Here is a 21157-nt window from a genome sequence, read left to right as displayed (position 1 = left end):
TTTCCATTGTTTTCCTCAATATTGGATGCTAGTGCTCAGTTCATATAGTCCTTGCTTAGGCAACTGACCTTCTGACAATTGAAACATAATGGTCCAGAATTTCTCCATTTTCTATATCTTCCTCCAAGATGTATCCTAGCATAATTTTTTGCAATGTGTCCATATTTCCACAATATTGATAGTTTACCTAAGTATTGTAATACCAATGGTATTACCTTTCTTAGGTTTTTATCCTTGACCATTAGGTACTTTATGACCATACTTCTGACATGTATAATAGTAACCTTCAAATCTAGAAGTAGTTGGTGCCTTATTGACCTTTTATCTACACTCATTTTCTTGATGACCTTTTTTTTTGCAAGTGAAATAATAACCATTGAATTTGGGTTTAGCGTTTGACTTGCCAATCTTTCTTCTACAAACATTTTTTGTATGGCCCAGTTTTCCATAGTGATAGCATGTAGGCTTCTTGTTTTATGACTTTGTATTCTCATTCCTTTTCTCTCCTTTCTTTGATGATTTTCCTTGCTTGACACCTAATAGGAACTCGTCATAGCCTAATCTAGAGGTGTCATGAGGCTATCATCTCATAGCCTCTTTAGGTTTGTTCAACCTTTCAACAAATTCCTTTTCATCTTTCAACTCATTTTCTAGACTATCATTTTCAGATTTCAAATTTGCAATCTCAAGCTCCTTTCTTGCAATCTCATGTTTTTCACTTAGTAACTAATTGGGGTCATCTTTTGCAGTTCATTGATTCTTTCATCAAGTCTCATACTCATTTTTCTCTTTTTTTCATCTACCTTTTCTTTGTCTTGTTTAGCCTTTGATTTATCTTCTTCAACCTTTTTCTTTTATTCAATCACTTCACACAGTCTTACTTCTTGCATCTCATGTTATCTTTTCAATGCTCTAACTTCCTCATTCAAAGTATTGTTTCTCTCCAATAGATCTACTATTCACTAGAACTTCCCTCATCAAATACTTCTTCAATGGTCTCCTCTTTGTATTGGAAGTTATTTTTTTGTATTTCCATCTCTTTCCTTCTCTTCAAGGATTTCCTTAATATCTCCTTTGCAGCCTTGACTTGTTCATACGCAAGCTAAACATCTATCTTCTTATTCTCAATTATCCTTCCCAATTTGTAGGCTTCCATTTTCAAGATTTTTATCTCCCAAGTGGTTAGACTTCTACCAAGAGTACACTACTCTGATACTTAATTGTTAGAAATCTAATAGGGAAAGTGAGATACTAAGAGGGGGGTGAATCAAGATCTATAAAAAACTTCTTACACTTCAAACATGAAACATGTTTGACATCTTCATATAAACCCTCATTTAAAAATTTATCTCATATTAGTGTAACCATTTACATCAACATAATAGCATATCTACCTTCTAACTGCATGAATTAAAACTCATAAACACATAACAAATTAATACATGGATTTGGTTATGTAGAAACCCTTCAAGGTGAAGGTAAAACTATGGTGCAGATGACACCCACAAAATCTTTACTACTACAATAATAAATTGTTCCTATTAAGGTTACAATGTGTTGATCACTTCAAATGATCTACCCTATGAGGGGTCTGCCCTATTAAAGGCTAAAAGAACTGCTAGGTTCTACCTTGATTAAAGGATTTTTACATCACAATTAAGTGAGTACTCTTTTAGGAGATTTTAAAAATCCTATTAAAGATACTTTGTTAAGATATTTAAACCCTAAAATGCCTATTATAATGTTTAGTACCTAATCCTTCGATTAGCACTTCAATGCTTGATAGAATATCTCCTCTATGAAATATAATATCACCTTAATGTGATTGATCTTCTCTATCTCTGCACAAAATTATTCACTACATTGTTTGGTCCCTTCTGACTAAACACTCTAATTCACCTCCAAAACTTTGCATACAACCAGACTCTTCATTTATACATACACACGTGAACTAGGTCATATACCCTCCTTAAATATCTTCTTGAGTGAACCTTCTAGATCCAAATCAATGATCTAGATTCATTTCTTTTGTCACTTAGTCCTTGCATTTTTTTTATTGGTGGATTTCCTCACATAGGGATTAATTTTCTTCATTTGAATGTGTAATCACCTCCTTGATTACCTTCTCAATCTTCAAAATACACTCCCAACTCGATAAAAATGGTTTACATAGGATTTAGTTTTATTCCAAACAAATATCTCAAACTATGTTACTCAACACTTACATCATACAGACGCTTGCCATAAACTATTTCATTATGTTGTCCCTCAAACTTAACTATGCTCGGCATGAATTGAATTACTTGGTTGTAACTACTATCCCTAACAAACTTGGAAATCACTTGAGTACTCAGTGACCTTTAGCTTGCTCAGCAATAACTACTACTTGGCACATAACTTGAAACATATGCAAGTCATCAATAATTAGCTTGGCCTATATAGGATGACTTAGTTGTAGTGATGACCAAACAACCCTGCCTTCTAAATGACTGAGTGTTTGGCACTAATAGACAACATGACTTAGGGATCAAAAATGTTCAATCCATCAAAAATAACATGAATTCAAGAAGGAGAATAATGATAATGAGTTATTTAACATCCAAATATCCAAATTTGGAATGAAAGGAAAGTATCTTTATATTGCCATTAAAATAAGGAACAATAATAGAGCATTGTTAATTTCATGAACTTTAAAACTGCATCAATCATTAAAGTTTAACTTGTCTTGTGATATTGCATGAAGGGACTTATATTTGATAATATGCCAAAAAACTTGTATAAATATAATATGTTTGTATCACCTTTTTAAATGAGATCCTTGTACCCTTTCTTATACAAAACAAAGGGGTGTGATAAATCTTTGAAGATCTCTTCAAAGCACAACTAATCATAACTAATATATCTGATGATAAAATGGCTATATTAAATGCAAATAAACTAAAAACTACTTGATCAATCTTTATTTTTTTCATTCAACCATGGTGATCTCCTCCTCTTCATTGCTTCCTACTTCTACCTTTGTTGATTGAGGAACTATCAAGTAATCATTAATCCATTTTGAAATACGAACATGTGTGGCCATACAAATTGAGAAACCTAGGGGATGAAATTTTGAAGGTCCTACCATTGATTTCCTATCGAAACATTTAATTCTATTTGGAACTTAATGAATTTTTTCTCTAAAGTAATAACCTTACCAATAATGTATGGAATTCACTAACTGGAAAGTTTTTCTTTTCTTTTCATTGAGCCATAAAAATTTGAAGTAGTTTTGTCATCTCATTTATCAAACCTTCTAAGTCCCTAGTTCTTCCTTCTTTATCCTATAGGGAAGGTATGACACAATGTTCTATAGAAGCATTAGTCACTATCTTTTTCTCCATTTTTTGTTGTTTGTGTTCCATGTATGCCAGATTCCCTAATGTTGTACCATCTCAAAAATGGATGCACTTTCCTTTTAAGACCTTTTAGAACCCTTTCTATAGTACCTCTCTTATACCATGGATGAACCTATGTTTGGTGTCCTCTTTTCCCTATTTTCTTCCACTATCTTCCTCATTCCTTCTAGAAACTACATAACCTCTATGTGGCTCTACTACCATGTCCTTTGGGACCATGTTGACCCAAGTCAACCTAGACTAGACTAGGTCAACCCAAGTTGACCTAATCCTCAGAGATTGTGGGGTTCAAGGCCCAAAAGGCCTTGGAGATTTAATTGGTCTACTTTACTCTCCACTTGGCATGCATTGTTTTTCCTCCTAAAAACTCATATATAAGGAGGTGTGGAGGCTTTATTTTCATATCTCATATCATTCTCATAACATAATTTTTTACTCTCAAGCTCAAGAATTAATATCCATTGAAAAACAAGAGAATTTATTCAACAAGTTCAAGCATTAAAGCAAGGGATATTTCTATCAAGCATTGAAGGATACTTTGTGGGAATTTCCTCTTCAAGGTCTAGCTTATTGTTGGCCATCAAGGGAAGAGGTCTACATTGAATCATTAATTATCTTCTACATCAATGTACACTTACATACATAAAACCATGGTGAGATTATGGTAGACCTATTGTAACTTGTGGAGATACCCTACATCCTATACCTAATTTAAGCTCTATAATGCACTACAAAGAAAATTCCTTATTGAAAATGGTTTTAATCAAGGTGAATCCTAACAATTATCTTTTTGTTCAATCATTTACCTTTAGATTTATTATTTCCAAGGTTGATTCCTACATCTAGGGCTTGACCAAGGCAAGCCCTCATCTAACAACAACAAAAACCCTTCGCTTTGTGTGTCTAGGAGAAGGATAGCATAATTTCACATACAAATCTAGAAATAACTCCTCAAGGGCATCTTGGAGAAGTTGGTTCAAATTTTCTATAGTTCCTTTAGACTAAATAAACTCCACAAGAATAATTCCTTCCATGTTGACCTATTTCTTTCTAATTTTTTGGACAAATAAATTTAGGATTGAGAATCCCCAATCAGATATTCAAAAATAGGCTCAGATTTGTGACTTCCAAAGATAAAACACATTTTGTACTAAATATTTTAAGGTGATTCTTTCATATCTTTACCTTAGGTCTATATCTTAATCGCCCTAGTTGTATACACTTAGCTTCTAGATCTACATTATTTAAGCAATTACTTCAATTTTACACACATATTATCCTATAAGGTTCAAGGAGTGTATTTCCTTTATTACATTCTATTTTATAATTTGAGTACAATATTGGCATTCTTTCATCTTTGGGTCCTAGTTAATCCAATTTGGGTTATAATAAGGAATCTTATTTGGAGATTTCCCTCTTTCCCTCACACACATATTTTGATGGCTTAGTTGCCTAAAAAAGTGGAGATCTACAATCGTATTAAAGTGTCTCTTTTTCTCCTAAACATTTTGGTGCACCCAACTTGTCTTCCCTTCTTTTTTGAGTTATATTTTTTTATTGTATGTGTTTATCTTCTTTTGTTGAACCCTTTTTCTTCCTTTTTTATTTTAGAATTAGATTTAGCTATGTTTGTGTGGTTAGACCTCTCTTTTATGTTATTTATTGCATTTGTGTAGTTAGATCTCATTATATTTTTCTTTTATGATCTCCCCTTTCATGATCTTAATTACACTGGTTTCAACCTATAAAATTCCCATTAGGAAAATCCATAGACTCATGGGCTCCTTTGATCATGTTTTATCTTTTTGTCCTAGGACTCATGATGACATTGACATATTTTCTCATGATCTTATTCTATAATGAAGCATAACCCTTCTCACTCATCCCATGATGAAGATGAAGATTTAAGAGTTCCTCCTTTGTAATTTGATAATATTTCTCATGAATTTGATAAATTGGAAAGTTGTCTTGCATAAGAAAATTAGAATCATTATAGTGTTGTAGTTTTTGAAGCTCTTAAAAAGCTTGTTAATAATGATGATAATAACATTTATATCTTGTGTGGTATATCTCACCTTATTAATACTCATTCTAAGTCTTTGACAGAATGTTCTCAAGAGTTAGGATATACTCCTCTTCCACAACTATTGAACCTTCTATTCCAATTTCCACCATTATTTCTAGCATACCTACATATGCTCCACCTCTTATGACTAATTCTACACAAGCGTCCACTCCTTTCAGTGTTGGTCTTCCTAGCCTTTCACCTTCCATGAGTGTTCCTCCTACTTCCATCCCTTCTTAATTATCTTCATATAATGTGGTTCCTTTTACTTATTTGAACCCTTTACTAAGTCCTTCTAATCCTCCACCAGAATCTTGACATCTTCCTTCTTCTTCTTATAACTTGCTAATACATCTAGTATACCTATGCTTATTTTTACATCATCCAATCCTACCATTAGTAGCTTGGTTCAAATTTTTACTATGTTGCAACAATAAGTAGCTCAATTCACTCAATCTAAGTACAACATTCCTACATGTGACATTTATAATCCCCTTTCCTTAGATATCCTTCATTATGTTATACAAAAAAATGTTTAGGTACCTCTTCTTGAAACTTATAATGGCAAGGAAGATCCTATAATTTATTCTAAAACTTTCTAGACTATATGTAGTGATTTTTCTCATTTCTATAGACTTATGGCTAAGTTGTTTTTGTGTATATTTAGGGATAGATCCTTAAAATGGTATTTCTCTCTACCTCCTTATTCTATTGATTCCTTTAAAACTCTATTTATTTCATTCAACAATTTTAGAATAATATTGGTCCACGTATTTCTTTAACTGATTTATTGCATTGCAAGTAAAATGTTAAAGAGAAAGTTGCTAATTTTGTAGGTAGATTTACACGGTTATATGCTTAAGTTTCTTATCATGTGCCTAATCATGATATTAAATTTATCTTTATTTCTAATTTATAGAAAGACATTAGAGATAAGATTCTTTTTACTAAGTATACCTCCTTTTCATGTCGATGTGCAATTCTTCACCATTGCTAATTACAAGTGAGTCAACCTGAGATCTCTACTCTTATGGCTTATATTTCTAGTGATAAGAGTGATCTTGTCCTTAATTCAAACAAGTTCTCTAAACCTAACAATTTCATCAAAATTAAGTCAACCAATATAGTTGCTAATCAAGTGGCTACTACATCCAAAGGAATGACTATTTTCTCCTTTGTATATCATCTTAAACATAAGTACGCTCAATTCTCCAAACCTTTATCTAAGGTGATGACTAAATTCAATCATGTTTTGATTCTTAAACTTTCTCCTATTCATCTTATTGGTACAATTAAACTGATGCCTAAATCTTTTGATTCAAATGCTTTTTGTCAATACCATCTTCAACCTGGTCATGATACTCAAAGGTTTTATGCTATGAATATCTCTATTTAAGCCCTATTGACTCTAATTCTATATCTATCAATACTCAAGTTAATAACATAATTAAATTTATTGCACCATTTAATCAAAATGTATAGATTTATACTAATCCTTTACCTTTACACTCAAAAAATGTTATTAATCAACCTTCTTCTTCCAACCACCTTATTAATTATGATGATAACATAGAAGAAGTGAATCGTGTGACTAATAATATTGACTTAGAACCTCATTCTCCACGTAAACCTAAACAAACACATCTTATTAGCTTTAATTATACTAATATGTTTAAGGCACCTAATGGTCATCTTTACATCATCACTAGAGTTTCTCATATTCCTTCTCATGGTACTTTGATTGATTATTCTTCTATTGTCAATGCTATTAGTGAAGAAAATATTTTTCATAAAGTGTTGCATAGAGATACCTCTCAAACTTGTAATGGTTTTCTTCATCATCCTCAAGTTTCTATCATTCTACCTATTACTCTTTCAGGGAAATTTGTTTATACTCACTTTTTTGTTGTTCCTAATTGTGATCAATTTTAAGTTAATCTTGGTACTCCTTGGATTTATTCTACGTAACTTGTAGCATCTCCTATTCAAAAGTTCCATAAATTTCCCTATAATGGAGAAATTATCACCATTAAGCATTCCCTTTATAATTTATCACATCCTAGAGATTGTGACATGATTGATTTTTATTGGTCATCTCATCCTAAATAACCACTTTCTCATCCCAATCATCTTTATAGAAACTATCAATTATTAGAATGATTTAGAATAACTTAGAGTGGGTGAATTAATTATCCTTATGTCTAGATGTACCATTTTATCTTTTAACAGCTTTAAACAACTCAAATAGTCTCATTAAATAGCTTGATCTATATAGCATGTCATAAAAAAACTTAACATTTTTTTTATTACCCGACTCATTGTCCTCTATATGTGTCAATTTGATAGTAAAATTTAAAAACTATAAAAATAGCATGTATAAAGTAATATTCACATAAGTAAATGACATTGGGATTTAAAGTGGAAACCCAGTTTGAGAAAAACCACCAAGTAAAATGCTACCAACTTTTCACTCTTCTAAAGGAAGCTCAGTTAAGATTCAACCCTATTAAAGGTTTAAAAACACATTGTTAGGTGTGACTCTATTAAAGGATTTAATCACCCTGTTAAGAGTGGCTTGTTAGAGGACTTTGGATCATTTCATTAGAATATCACCTTGATTGAAGAATATAAAAAATTTCTATTAGGTCAACCTTGTTTAAATTATTTTGGCTTACATAATGGGTAGAATGTGATAGTAGGTTTGATCTGTAAAACACAACTCACTTTGCAAATTCAGATCTCCATTCTCTCATCTATTGGTTCATTGACTGGACTTTGTTATCATCTCCATCACTAATCTTCTTGGCATCCCTTCAAGAAATCACACTTCACCAATCTCTTCACTTCTCCTACTGTTGATTTTTTCATCATAGACTATCCTTATGATTTCCAATCAATAGTAAACCAACCTTAGAAATCATCTCTTATGCCTCCTTAAATGGGTAATTTTAATCTTTTTCCACATAAACATTATCGTTGATCTTAGGTTTAGGTCACATTCATCAAATCTTTCCATCATTATGTTTTCCTCCTCCCTTCTAGAAACTTCTCATAAAATCCTTTCCATGGATCAGTTAAAAAACTCTCATCATGCATTAAATATTCCATCTTATCAATCCTTATCTTTTATGTGTTTTGACCATCTCAAAATTCTAACTATATTGGCCTCAAAACTTGGCTCTTTCATAAATTGTTATTTTGCTAACACTCGATCATCACTATGCTCTTTTTCTCGATCATCACTGGATTACTCGATCATGTCTGACACTCATCTTCAACTAGCTTCCTCGGTCATAACTAGCAATCAAGTAATGCTAGTTACTCAACTTCTTCTTAAGTTCCTTAATCTTCTACTTCATTTTCTTCATTGATCAACCAATACTAGTACTTGATCAAGGTTAGAGTTTTACTCAACTTCTTGTCTTCTCTTATAATCAACAACTTCAATTGTATTCTTCACTTCATATAATGATTAAATAACACATTATCTTGTCAAAAACTAACTAATCAAGTGCTCATTGTAATTCTGTCATACTCACACCTCATCACTCATCAACATCACTAGTTCATCTAGTTACCTCTCTTTTCAAATCCTCTTCATCAATAAATAGATATGGAACTAAAATATTGTTACTAAGCATCTTACTAGTAAGGTTTGACATCGATGACAACATAAAAAAAAATTTAATCATAGTTTCCAACAATATCCCTCTTTGGCATTGATGGCAACACCTCAAGTTACCATGCAATCCAAAAATCTTCATTATGTCTTCTCTAAACTTGTAATGTCAGCTCCCTTTGTGTTTGTGTTCTCTCTTTCTTAGTTTCATTATGAATCTTATTCATTCTATCACCAATATAATACCAACTATAATAACAATTTTAATATAATAGCTCCCTCTATCATATATATCTCCATCTTCATACTTTGACAAAAATCTTCATAGAAATAATTCTCCATCTTACATCTCAACACATACTCTTCTTTGCATAGGATAATAACTATCATATTTCCCTCTTTCTATGGATAGTGACTTAGCAATATATTATCCCCCTTTGACAACAATGTCAAATACTGTTAGTCTCAGATTGGTTTTGACATTTGAGTGTCAACACACTTAACCAAATTCTCAAGATGCTATCGAGTATAATACAGAAGCCAAGCAATAGTGTATGTTAAGCTAGAGAATTCAATAGGTGCTGAGTGAACTTCAGGTGCTAAGAAATCTTTAGGTGTCGAGTGAAGTTCAAGTGTTGAGCAAAGTATAGATGTCGAGTCACTATATATGTCGAGTGAAATAGAATTCCTATAGGAGCCGAGTGAGCCAGTTTTCCTATATATGTCGAGCATCAGCAACTAGTAAGTGTCGAGTAACATAGAATCAGCATATAAGTTTGTGCCTTCAAAAACTTAGATGTAAACTATTTTTGGAGCCGACATAGGATGAATCTCTAAGGATCTTGAAGATAAGATTGAATCTTTTGCATTACCTATGCAACCAACATGCAACAAATAAGAAAAATGGAGAAGACATGCAACCAATAGGAAAAGTGCAAGAAAGGAGCAGGAAATGAAGATTTAATAGTGATTGTAGATTTATACCTAGCCCTAAGTCTTTGAAATCCTTAAAAGGAGGCCGAAGCCCCATTATGCAAGAGAGAGGATGTGCAAAAAATAAGTGTATGGGTGAATTATAGCGAAGTGCAGAAGGGTAAAAAGAATTAGTGAAAAACAAAGCAGCATTGCGGAATCTAGTTGATCAAGAATAGAGTATCAGAACCTCGAAGAGTGACATATCAAATCAAGCAAGGATCAGATCAGTCAGAGGAAAACAAGGATCTATAATCAACAATTTAGGATTGCAAGTTATCAGGTCAAAATCTTCTAATACTTTCTAGCAATTGTATTAGATATGGAAATCCTATGGACTTAGGTTGGCTTAGCAACCATTTGTAAATCCTTTAACAGGGTGGCATTCCAAGTGAATGTACTAAAGTCCTTTAACCAGGCCTACTTTTAGTAGGGTAGTGAAATCCTTTAACGAGGTCATTTTTAACAAGGTGTAAAGTCTTTAACAGGATAGGCCTTTCACAGGGCAGACCATTGGAATTGGTCAAACATTGTAACCTTGAATAGTTACACATTGTTTTTGTGATATTTTGTGAGTGTCATCCCCACCCTAGTTTTACCTTCTCATTTTGGAGGGTTTCTAGGTTACCAAATTTTATCTATTTTTAAGCATGTCTTTTACTTTCATGTTTATTAGATGAATTAGATGCATGTGGATGATATTAGTTAAAAGGATTTGAAAAGGTTAAAATAGTTACTTCTAATTCACACACCCCCCCCCCCCCACTCTTAGAAGTAAATCTTCCCACTTGTTAATTCCAACAATTGGTATTAGAGCCAAGTTCTCACAAGGAGGAGCCTCATAGCTTGGAGGAAAAAATATGAAGATGGAAGTCTACAAACTTGAGAAGATCATAGAGAATTAAGCAATTGATATACAACTTTCTCTACATGCTTTGGAAGAAGCTAGAGAAGAACTGAGAAAATCCTTAAAGAGAAAAAGAGAGATTGCCATAGCCAAGAATGATACACAGTACAAGGAGATTGACACCTCAAACCTATTTTCAAATGGAGATTCCAAAGAGTTTGATGCAATAATAGTAGATCTAATGGAGAAGAATAGAGCTCAAGCAGAAGAAATCAAAACACTCAAGCTTGAACAAGAATCACAAGCCACGATGCTTTGTGAAGTGACTGAACAAAAGAAAAGAGCCATTGAAGACAAGGCTATACTAGAAGAAGACAAGAGAAACCTTACCAATAGACTAGAAGAAAAGTCAATTGAGCTTGCAAGAATTTCAAACATGTAGCTAGACACTCTGAGCTAGATGATGAATACACATCATGAACTAAATGTCAAGGATATTGAGATCTCTACACTAAAGATCCAGAATGAACAACTAAAAAATGATCTAAAAAGAGAGAAGGAGATTTCGAAAAGATTCAACAAACCTAGTGAGGCCATCAAGTACTTTGAGTAGCTACTAAAATCACCAAGGGCTAGTAATGATACTTTGGGACTAAGATATACTAGCACTAAACAAGGAGAGTCATCCAAGACTACAGAAGAAAGGAGTAACAAAGGTAAGAACACTAAACCTACTTATCATTTCTATGACATACTTCCAATGTGTGTAGGAGCAAGAATGCCCATCAGCCTAACAATCCTAAGAATGCAAGTCATTTTCATTAGTGCAAAAAGCAAGGACATCAAGCACATAATTGCAGGACTAAGACTATCACGACATCAAGATTTGAAGGTCACTACTACAATTGCAATAAGTATGGACATAGAGCTTTTGAGTGTAGATAAAAACCTATGTGGACACCAAATCAGGCAGCAAGGGAAGGAAACCATGTTCATCACTACAATTGGGACTACAACACCAGGTATAGCTATCATTACTATCAGGAATATGGACACATTCCTAAAAATTGCATAAGGACACATTTCAGAGGAAACTATAGTAGATGGTTGAGCCAAACCACATGTTTTAGTTGCTTGAAGACTAGTCATATTAGTAGGAATTGCCCAACAAAGTCAAAGGCACCCAACTTAAAGAATGACAAAGATAAAGAGAAGGTAGACGTTGAACACGTCACAGGAGAAATGAATAAGACATGGAAGAAGAAAGATGGATATAGCACATCAAATGAAGGGATAACTTCACCTAACAGGTCAAGTGATCACACTTCATCAAAAAAAGAAAATAAAAGGCATGAGGGACTGATTTACAAAGCTTTATCATACATTAGTTCCTTGACAGTCAAGAACTAAAAAGAAGAGATTAGCATGAACAAAGATGCAAAGTTAAAATTTCAAGAGTTTGCAAGTGTTGCCAAGTTACCCTCTTATGCTGAGTAAAAATCCAATACATGTCAAGTTGATTGCCAAAATAGTGGGAGTTGAATTATTAGTATGAGCCGATTTGGTAGAGGAAGTCGAGTGAAGAAGAAATTTTTAGTTGAAATCGAGTAAAGAATACTCCTGTGGAAGTCGAGTGGTGGGAAGACAATGGAAGCCGAGTAATGTAGAATCCTTCAAAAGTCAAGTGGACAACTATAAACACACTAAGCATTAAACACAATGAAAATAGGGTATATTATCATATTTTCAATCATTTTTCCTCATCAAAAATGAAAAGAAAAGATGAGAAAGAGTGCAGAGCAAGTTTAAAGTAGAGATCCCAATTTTTAAACAAGTTTTCAATAGCATCACAACATGATCTCATCAATTTCAATGTATTTATGTCTATGCCAGGTTATGCAATTTAGTACTTTCTTTGTGTTAAAACCTTAGAATTGCTAAAATGGCTTCTAGCTCTATGGAAACTCAAGAGAAGGAACCTTTTGAAGTATAGCTAGTGTCCAATGAGGTCAAACAACCTGATTTCCATCCAATACTAGAGGTTGTATATAAGAATGACCCTACTAGAGCCCTATCTATTATACCCCCCAATGTTTTAATGGTTCAAGATGTAAGGAGATTCTACAATTGCAAGATTAGAGCCATAGATGGCATGGAAATGAGGGAAGCCTATGAAAAATTATGTGAAAATGGGGTGTTGAAAGAAGAATACAAAATTGTTGAAAATAAGGGTTTAACGTGTGCCCTAGAATTTCCCATAGTATTCAAGACTGAATGGATCAGACTAGTGCTTAGCCAAATACATGATGGGAGCTTATGGTTGGAGGATGGTCCTATAAAAATCACAAAGAGAATTGTGCATAGAGTGACACGGTATCCAACCCTAGATCGGTCGAAGACCCTTAGGAGTGATTCCAAGGAGGCAATTGAGAAAAATATAGGTGCTAAGTGGAATAAGAGAGGGATGACAATTCATACCATCCAAGACCCTCTTGTTGATTTAGCTATCAAAGTCATTGCACACAAGTTTTACCAATCTAGATACTTAACAGTGTGCCTTGCATTGTAGTGGATGTAGGATACAAATTGGTGAAGAAGGATCATACCCATGATCTTGTAGAACTACAACTACAATAGATTAATGAGTTCTATCAGCTATTAGGAGAACCAAGGGAGCCCAATGCAAATTTGGTGTCATTTTGATATCTATATTCTTTTATGTTTAGAATGTATTTCCTTCTTTTGGAAAATTTGCATGGAAAACTAATAGGTCTATTATAGCTTAATTCAATGAATACATATAGTAGATGGGAGCTAATTTTGAGACCCTAATGACTAGCTATTTTGAGGACTTTAAGCAGACAATGAAGAAAAGGCCAAGGATTCTAGTGTCATTAGTAGAGAAACATGTAAATGAAGTATGTTTTCTTGTAGATATAGATTATACATACATTCAAGCTGCCATACCAAGAGTGAGATGGCTAGTACGTCTTGGCTATGAAATTAACATAGATGAAGCATCAGTAGCAATAACTGCATTATTAGCAGAGGACATAGACAAGGATGCACCACATTTTGGAACCTATGACATGGTGAGATCAAAAGTGGATATGGATTTAAAGACTACCTCCACTCTAGAAAAGGACTTGTTAAGAAGCTAAAGGCCAAATTTGGGGAAGGCACTGCAGAAGTAGCAAAAGAAGAAGGTGAAGATGCCAAGGGTGATGAAGAAGAACAAGATTAGGGGCCAATTGCCTTAACCCAAGGTATGGGGGAGGATGCAAATGAGGAGGAAGGTTTTGAGAAGGAAGCACCCAAGGCTAAGACAAAGAAAAGGAAAGCTCAAAAATAGCCAGCTGCAAAGCCCAAGGGAAAGAAGGCTACAAAGCCAAGCCTGGCCAAGCCAACTACAAGGGCTGCCACTAGGGCTGCAACTCAAGGGGCAAAGGAGTAGGAGAAATAGAAGGCAACAGAACAAGGAGGACCTAGAGAGAAAAATAAAAGAAGAAAGTATGTTGCACCTCCTGAATCAGACGAAGAAAGGATAGAGTCTGATGAAGATCAATTCATATTGGTAAGTCATTCCACCCAATCTAAATTGAAAAACATTTGTAATAATATTAGAGATAATGTTGATTTAACTAGTCTAAAGACCATTGACTTTAATAAGTTTTCAAAGGAACAACAAAACATAGTGGAAGAGTCCATCTACACTATGATGGCTAAGTTCAAGACCACTCCACTTGAACTAGACAACTCAATGCCTAAACAGCTAAGCTCATTGGTTGAGAAAAAATGGCATTACTGTCTTAAAATGGAGAAAGAAATAAGAGAGTCAACATTGGCTCATGTAATACAAGACCTTACAAAAGGTCAAATAATAAAGGCTAGTAAAAACCATGGGAGCAAATTTGCACCCAAATATAAAGCCTTTAAAATTTTGCAAAATCAAATTGAAGATGTTGTGCAAAAGTCCATAGAAATGTGGAAGTTAATCTATGGATTGATAATAGTCAAAGAGGGGTAGGAAGACCCATTTGGAGGTATAAATGATGAAGAAGAAGAAGAAAAAGAGAAATATGAGGAAGGAGAGAAAGAAAAAGATGAGGTAGAGGAAAAAGAGACAGAAGAAGAGATATTGGAGAAGACATAGGGTGAAGAGGCAACAGCTGAAGAGTAGTAGCCAGAAAAAAATTTCCAAGACACCCAACTACCACCACCAAGTCCTCCACATATAGCACCTATAGAAAGATCAATAGTTAAGGATGTTTCTAACATATCAATCCACTCAATGTAGAGGATCTCAAGAAGATTCTTCACCAAACTACATTGCAGTCACAATTGTGTACAAATCCAATTTTGGTGAGTGTGGATGAATTACAGAAGGCTATAGTAGAGATAAAAAGGGAGAAGGAAAACATTCAAGTAGCATCTTCACAAACTCCCACAGCTATAGCAGATCAACCTAAAGAGAAAGAAGCACAAGACATAATTACTAAGGTTGATTCTACCATAAAAGTGACAACAACTACCAAGGAGCCAGCAAAGGAACAAATAGGGCAAGATGTTCCTACAACACACACTCAAGGTGCACCTCCTCAAATCATCATTATTGACCAAGGCAGTAGAGAAGAGGAGAAAGAAGAGGAGAAAACCCCTAAGGAGCGAGAGGCAATACAAACATTGGTGAACTTTCCTACCTTACAAACTCCTACTAAGAATTTGAGCACTAATGTAGTACCATTGCAAATTTCAACACCAGGGTTGAGCTCCACCAAGATTGCAAGGGTACTTCACTATGGAGACCCTACACTTGATGAAGAAATAGTCATAACCAGTTATGACTCAAGAACTATGAACCTACAATAGATAAATGAAGTGCAAGAGGCACTAGAGAGAAGGAAGAAACAATAAATACTTAGAAATGAGTACATGTAGAAGCAAGCATTGGTGGAAATTAAAGACATATTTCTTGATGCTTTCAGCCTGCAATTATTTGATGAAACCCAGCCCATCATGGAGAAATTGTCCAACCTAGTGGACCAAGTACAAAATGAGGACCTTGAAACTAATGTTAAATTATTAGAATGGTCAAAAAAGAAATTTTAGATGAAATTTATTGAGAAAATATCAAGAAAAATAGCACTTTCCCAAGTAGAATTGGCTAAGATGATTGAAAAAGTGAAGAAAGTACTTGAGAATGTATTCTCAATGTACACCAAGTTGTGTGATTCATCATATTTCACACAAGAAACTAGCCAAAGGATAATGAGCTTGGAACGAAATCTCAAGATTTCTACCACTCAGCTACCCAAAGGTCCAGCTCAAAGTGAGAAGCATTTTGCAGCTATGATTCACACACAAAAAGAGTTAGTTGTATTGACAGTAGAAGAGGCCAATATCAAGGCCAAATTCATGCAAATTCAATCTTCCATTACCCCACATCTGGAAGTACTCCATAAGGAACAAGCCTATGCAATGAATGTTTTAAAGAAAGACCCTAATCTTTCTACTTTAGAAGGTCTTGTTCATCTTGCAGCAGAGACAGCCATCCAGCACAAGTCATTGGAAATTGCTTTAGATAATTGGGATGCTTCTCTCAAGATGATTATGGAGGTAAATAAAACATTTTTGGCTAAATATTCTATTCATCCTTAGGACCCTTTCACATAAGTGTCAAAAAGGGGGAGATATAGTGTGTAAACAGAAAGGGGGAGATATAATGTTTTGGGGGAGATGTGAATAAGAATGGGAGCCAAAGGGGGAAGGAAGTAATAAAAGCCAAGAAGGAAGAAAAATTGTAAGGGAAATAGATATAGAGTACATGAAGTAGAAATAGGATACACAAATACAAAAACAAAGGTAGACAAGGCAAAGAGTATCAGATACATTAGTATGAGACACACTCAGCACAAGAATTTAGGTTATAGGAATGGAAATGGAACATCAGCTCAGAGGGAGTTACAAAATTTTGAGGTATATAAAAATTTTGAACAAGTTTTTTAGGTCATGTACATATGCCAAACAGAATATGTAGTATACTCATAGAGATCATATGCATAATGTTCAGTTAAGTGTTTTTGCCACTCATGTCAAAGGGGGAGATTGTTAGTCTCATATTGTTTTTGACATTTGAGTGTCAACACACTTAACCAAATTCTCAAGATGATTCCAAGTATAACATAGAAACTAAGCTACAGTGTATGTTGAGCTAGAGAATTCAATAGGTGCCAAGTGAACTTCAAGTGTCGAGCAATCTTTAGTGCTAAGAAAAGTATAAATGTTGAGTCACTATAGATGCTGAGTGCAATAGAATTACTATAGGAGCTGAGTGAGCCAGTTTTCCTATATGTGTTGAGCATCAGAAACTAGTACATGTCGACTAACATAGAATCAACATATGAGTTTGTGCCTTCACAAACTTAGATGTAAACCATTTTTGGAGCCGACATAGGATGAATCTCAAAGGATCTTGAAGATGAGATCAAATATTTTGCATTACCTATGCAATCAGCATGCAACAAATAAGAAAAATGGAGAAGGCATGCAACCAATAGGAAAAGTTCAAGAAATGAGCAGGAAATGAAGATTTAATATTGATCGTAGATTCATACCTAACCCTAAGTCTTCAAAATCATTAAAAGGAGGTTGAAGCCCCGTTATGCAAGAGAGAGGATGTGTGAAAAAGAAGTGTATGGGTGAATTATAGAAAAATGTAGAAGGGTAAAAAGACTTAGTGAAAAATAGAGAAGCATTACAGAATCTAGTTGATCAAGAACAAAGTATCAAAACCTCAAAGAGTGACATATTAGATCAAGCAAGGATCAGATTAGTCAGAGCAAAACAAAGATTTGTAATCATCAATTGAGGATTACAAGTTATTAGGTCAAAATCTTCTAAAAATTTCTAGCAATTGTATTAGATATGGAAATCCTATGGACTTAGGTTGGCTTAGCAACCATTTGTAAATCCTTTAATAGGGTGGCATTCCAAGTGAATGTACTAAATTCCTTTAACTAGGCCTACTTTTAGTAGGGTAGTGAAATCCATTAACCAGGTCACTTTTAACAGGGTATAAAGTCCTTAATAAGATAGGCCTTTCATAGGGTAGACCATTGGAAGTGGCCAAACATTGTAACCTTGAACAGTTACACATTTTTGCAGTGATATTTTGTGGGTGTCATCCCCACCCCAGTTTTACCTTCTCATTTTGGAGGGTTTTCGGGTTACCAAATTTGTGTGTTATCTATTTTTATGCATGTCTTTTACTTTCATGTTTATTAGATGAATTAGATGCATGTGGATGATATCAGTTAAAAGGATTTGAAAAGGTCAAAATTAGTTACTTCTAATTCACCACCCCCACCCCCCCCCCCCCCCCCCCCCCCTCTCAGAAGTAAATCTTCCCACTTGTTAATTCAAAAAAATACATCATCCTATCTGCCTTGTTTTGTATTAGTATACATCATCTTCATGTCACTAATTTGACTAATATTATAAGTTCACTTCTTCTATCATCTATGACTTGAGAACTTTACACTTCACAACTTTAGGCAGATCCCAAAGTGTGACCTCCTACATCAATATGTAAGATATTCTATTTATAACAATTGATGCAATAGTGCATCTCTTATTAGCTTGCTTCAATTATGGAAATACCCTAACTTACCTCTTAGATACTCACAAGTATCCTTAAGTAGTGCCTTAGTGAATATGCCATCTATCTATTCTTTTGTGTTCACATATTCCAATCTCACTTCTTTATCTTGCACTAACTCTCTTAAGTAATGATACTTGATTTGAATATACTTAGTCTTTGTGTGTATCACAGGATTCTTTGATATGTTTATAGAACATGTATTATCACAATAAATAACAACATGCTCAATGATCTCTTCCTACATTCCTTTCAACAATAGTTTGGTTCATACAATATTAGAAAATTGACTATTGTTGCTACTTTTTTTGGATTTTTTTGTAGATTGAGGAATATAGTTCTACTTCTTTCTATTCTATGAAATCAATCTCCTTCATAGAAAGAAATTGCCTCCACTTGTACTCTTTATGTCATTAATGTTTCCTACCCAATCAGCATTTATATAAACCTTAAGTTCAAACATGTCATTTTTATTGTACCATAATCCATAGTCTTCTATTCCTTTTAGGATTTCACAATATCCTTTTCACTACCATCATATAATTTTCTCTAGGATTAGTAGAAAATCTAGAAACAATACCAATTTCTAACACAATGTCAAGTCTGCTATGTACAACATATTGTAGTTTTCCAATCATTGACATGTATAATGTTTGATTCACCTTAGCTAAATCATTATTCTTTGAAAATTTATGACCAATAACCTTAGGTGTTCCAACTGGTCTTGAGTCTTCCATTCCAAAAGTCTTCAACATCTCCTTGTCATACTTTGATTGTGCAATTTAAATATCTTTCTTCATCTAATAAACTTGCAAACCAACAAAGAGCTTGATCTTTCCAAACATTAACATCTTGAATTCCTTCTTCATTTCATTAAAAAATGACTTGCACAAAATCTTGTCCTCCAAATATGATATCATTGACAAAAATTTCAATTAACAATATCTTACTTTTAGATTCACTTTTTAGGTATAGATTGTTATTGTCATTTGTTCTTGCATAACCAATTTTCACCAAATAATTATTTTACCTTTGATATCATGATCTAGGGGCTTTCTTTAAACCATATAATTCATTTTTTAACTTACATACCATATTCCTCTTGCTAGGATCAAAAAATCCTTTAGGTTATTCGATGTAGACTTTTTCCTCCAAGATTTCATTTAGAAATGTAGATTTGACATCCAATTGGTATACTTTGAATCCTTTGTAAGTAGCATATATAAGAAAATTTCCCATTCTTTCCAACCTTGCAACTGGGGAAAAAGTCTCACCATAGTCAACTCCTTCTTGTGCATATCATTTACAAACTAGTTTTTCCTTGTTCCTTGTCACCTCGCCTTTCTCATTTAACTTGTTTCTAAAAACCAACTTAGTTCCCATCACATTCGTATACTTTGCTCTAGGTATCAATGTCCAAGTATTATTATTTTCTATCTAATCAATTTCCTCATTATTTTCCATGATCCAATATTCATTCTCCAAATCATCTTACACTATTTTTGACTTGAACTCGCATAGTAAGCATGTATCATTTTTCAGTCTTCTTCTTGTCATGACTCTTGAATCTTGGTCTCCATTAATTCAATCTAGTGTATTATGTCTTCTCACATAATTTTCCAATATTTTTAGGTCTTCTTTCTTCTTGATGTGGCTTTCTTGGTTATTCTTGTTCATTTGTATTTGGTTTACTCTCTTGCAACTAAACTTCTTTTATCTAATAGTCAGTAGTCTCTACATGTAACTTGGACCCTATAGCTTGATACTTGGTAGTTTGCTAATGCTCAGTAGAAATCTTCTGCTAAACCATGGTAGTGCCTAATTCTTAATGCTCAATAACCTCTATTTGTGGTTTAGGTAAGGTGTTAGGTTCACCTTCATACACATAAACAAAGCTTCTATAATCTTCAAGTTCTTTCTTTCATTATTCTTTATTATTTTCTACAAATTCATCAACTCCAACATTTATACTTCTCACAATTTTGTTAGTGTTAGAGTTCAAACACTTATAAGCCTTTCTTTTGTGGAATATCATAGAAATGTGACTTCGTCACTTTTTGCATCAAGTTTTCCTTTTCTTGCATCCTTTAATATATAACATTTTTTTCCAAAGACTTTATAATAGTTCACATTAGGTGCATAGCCATACCAAAGTTCAAAAGGTGTTTTGTTTGTACCTTTCTTCACTTGAACTTGATTTAGAATGTAGACATTGGTACTTTTAGCTTCTCTCTAGTACTTATGTAAAACATTCTTCTCCATCATCAATGTCCTTGCATGGTCCATAATTGATCTATTCCTTCTTTTAGCTATATCACTTTTTGTTGGAATCCTTGGTGCACTTATTTATCTCTTGATTCCTTTCTCATTGCAATTTTTTTGAACTAGTCTAATATGAACTCACCTCCTCTATCTAATCTCAAGCACTTTGGACTCTTTCCTATTTCCCTTACAACCCTATCTAAATACCACTTAAACATTTGAAATGCATTAGATTTTTCTTTAAGAAACATCACAATCATCATTCTAGAAAATTCATCACCAAATAAAATGAAATATTTTTCACCATAATAGCTTTGCACTCCAATAGGACCACATA

The sequence above is a fragment of the Cupressus sempervirens genome, chromosome 5 (genome assembly GCF_028749045.1).
Source record: "Cupressus sempervirens isolate cs-2001-9-10 chromosome 5, ASM2874904v1, whole genome shotgun sequence".
Lineage (NCBI taxonomy): Eukaryota > Viridiplantae > Streptophyta > Pinopsida > Cupressales > Cupressaceae > Cupressus > Cupressus sempervirens.
This window is presented reverse-complemented; position numbering follows the sequence as displayed.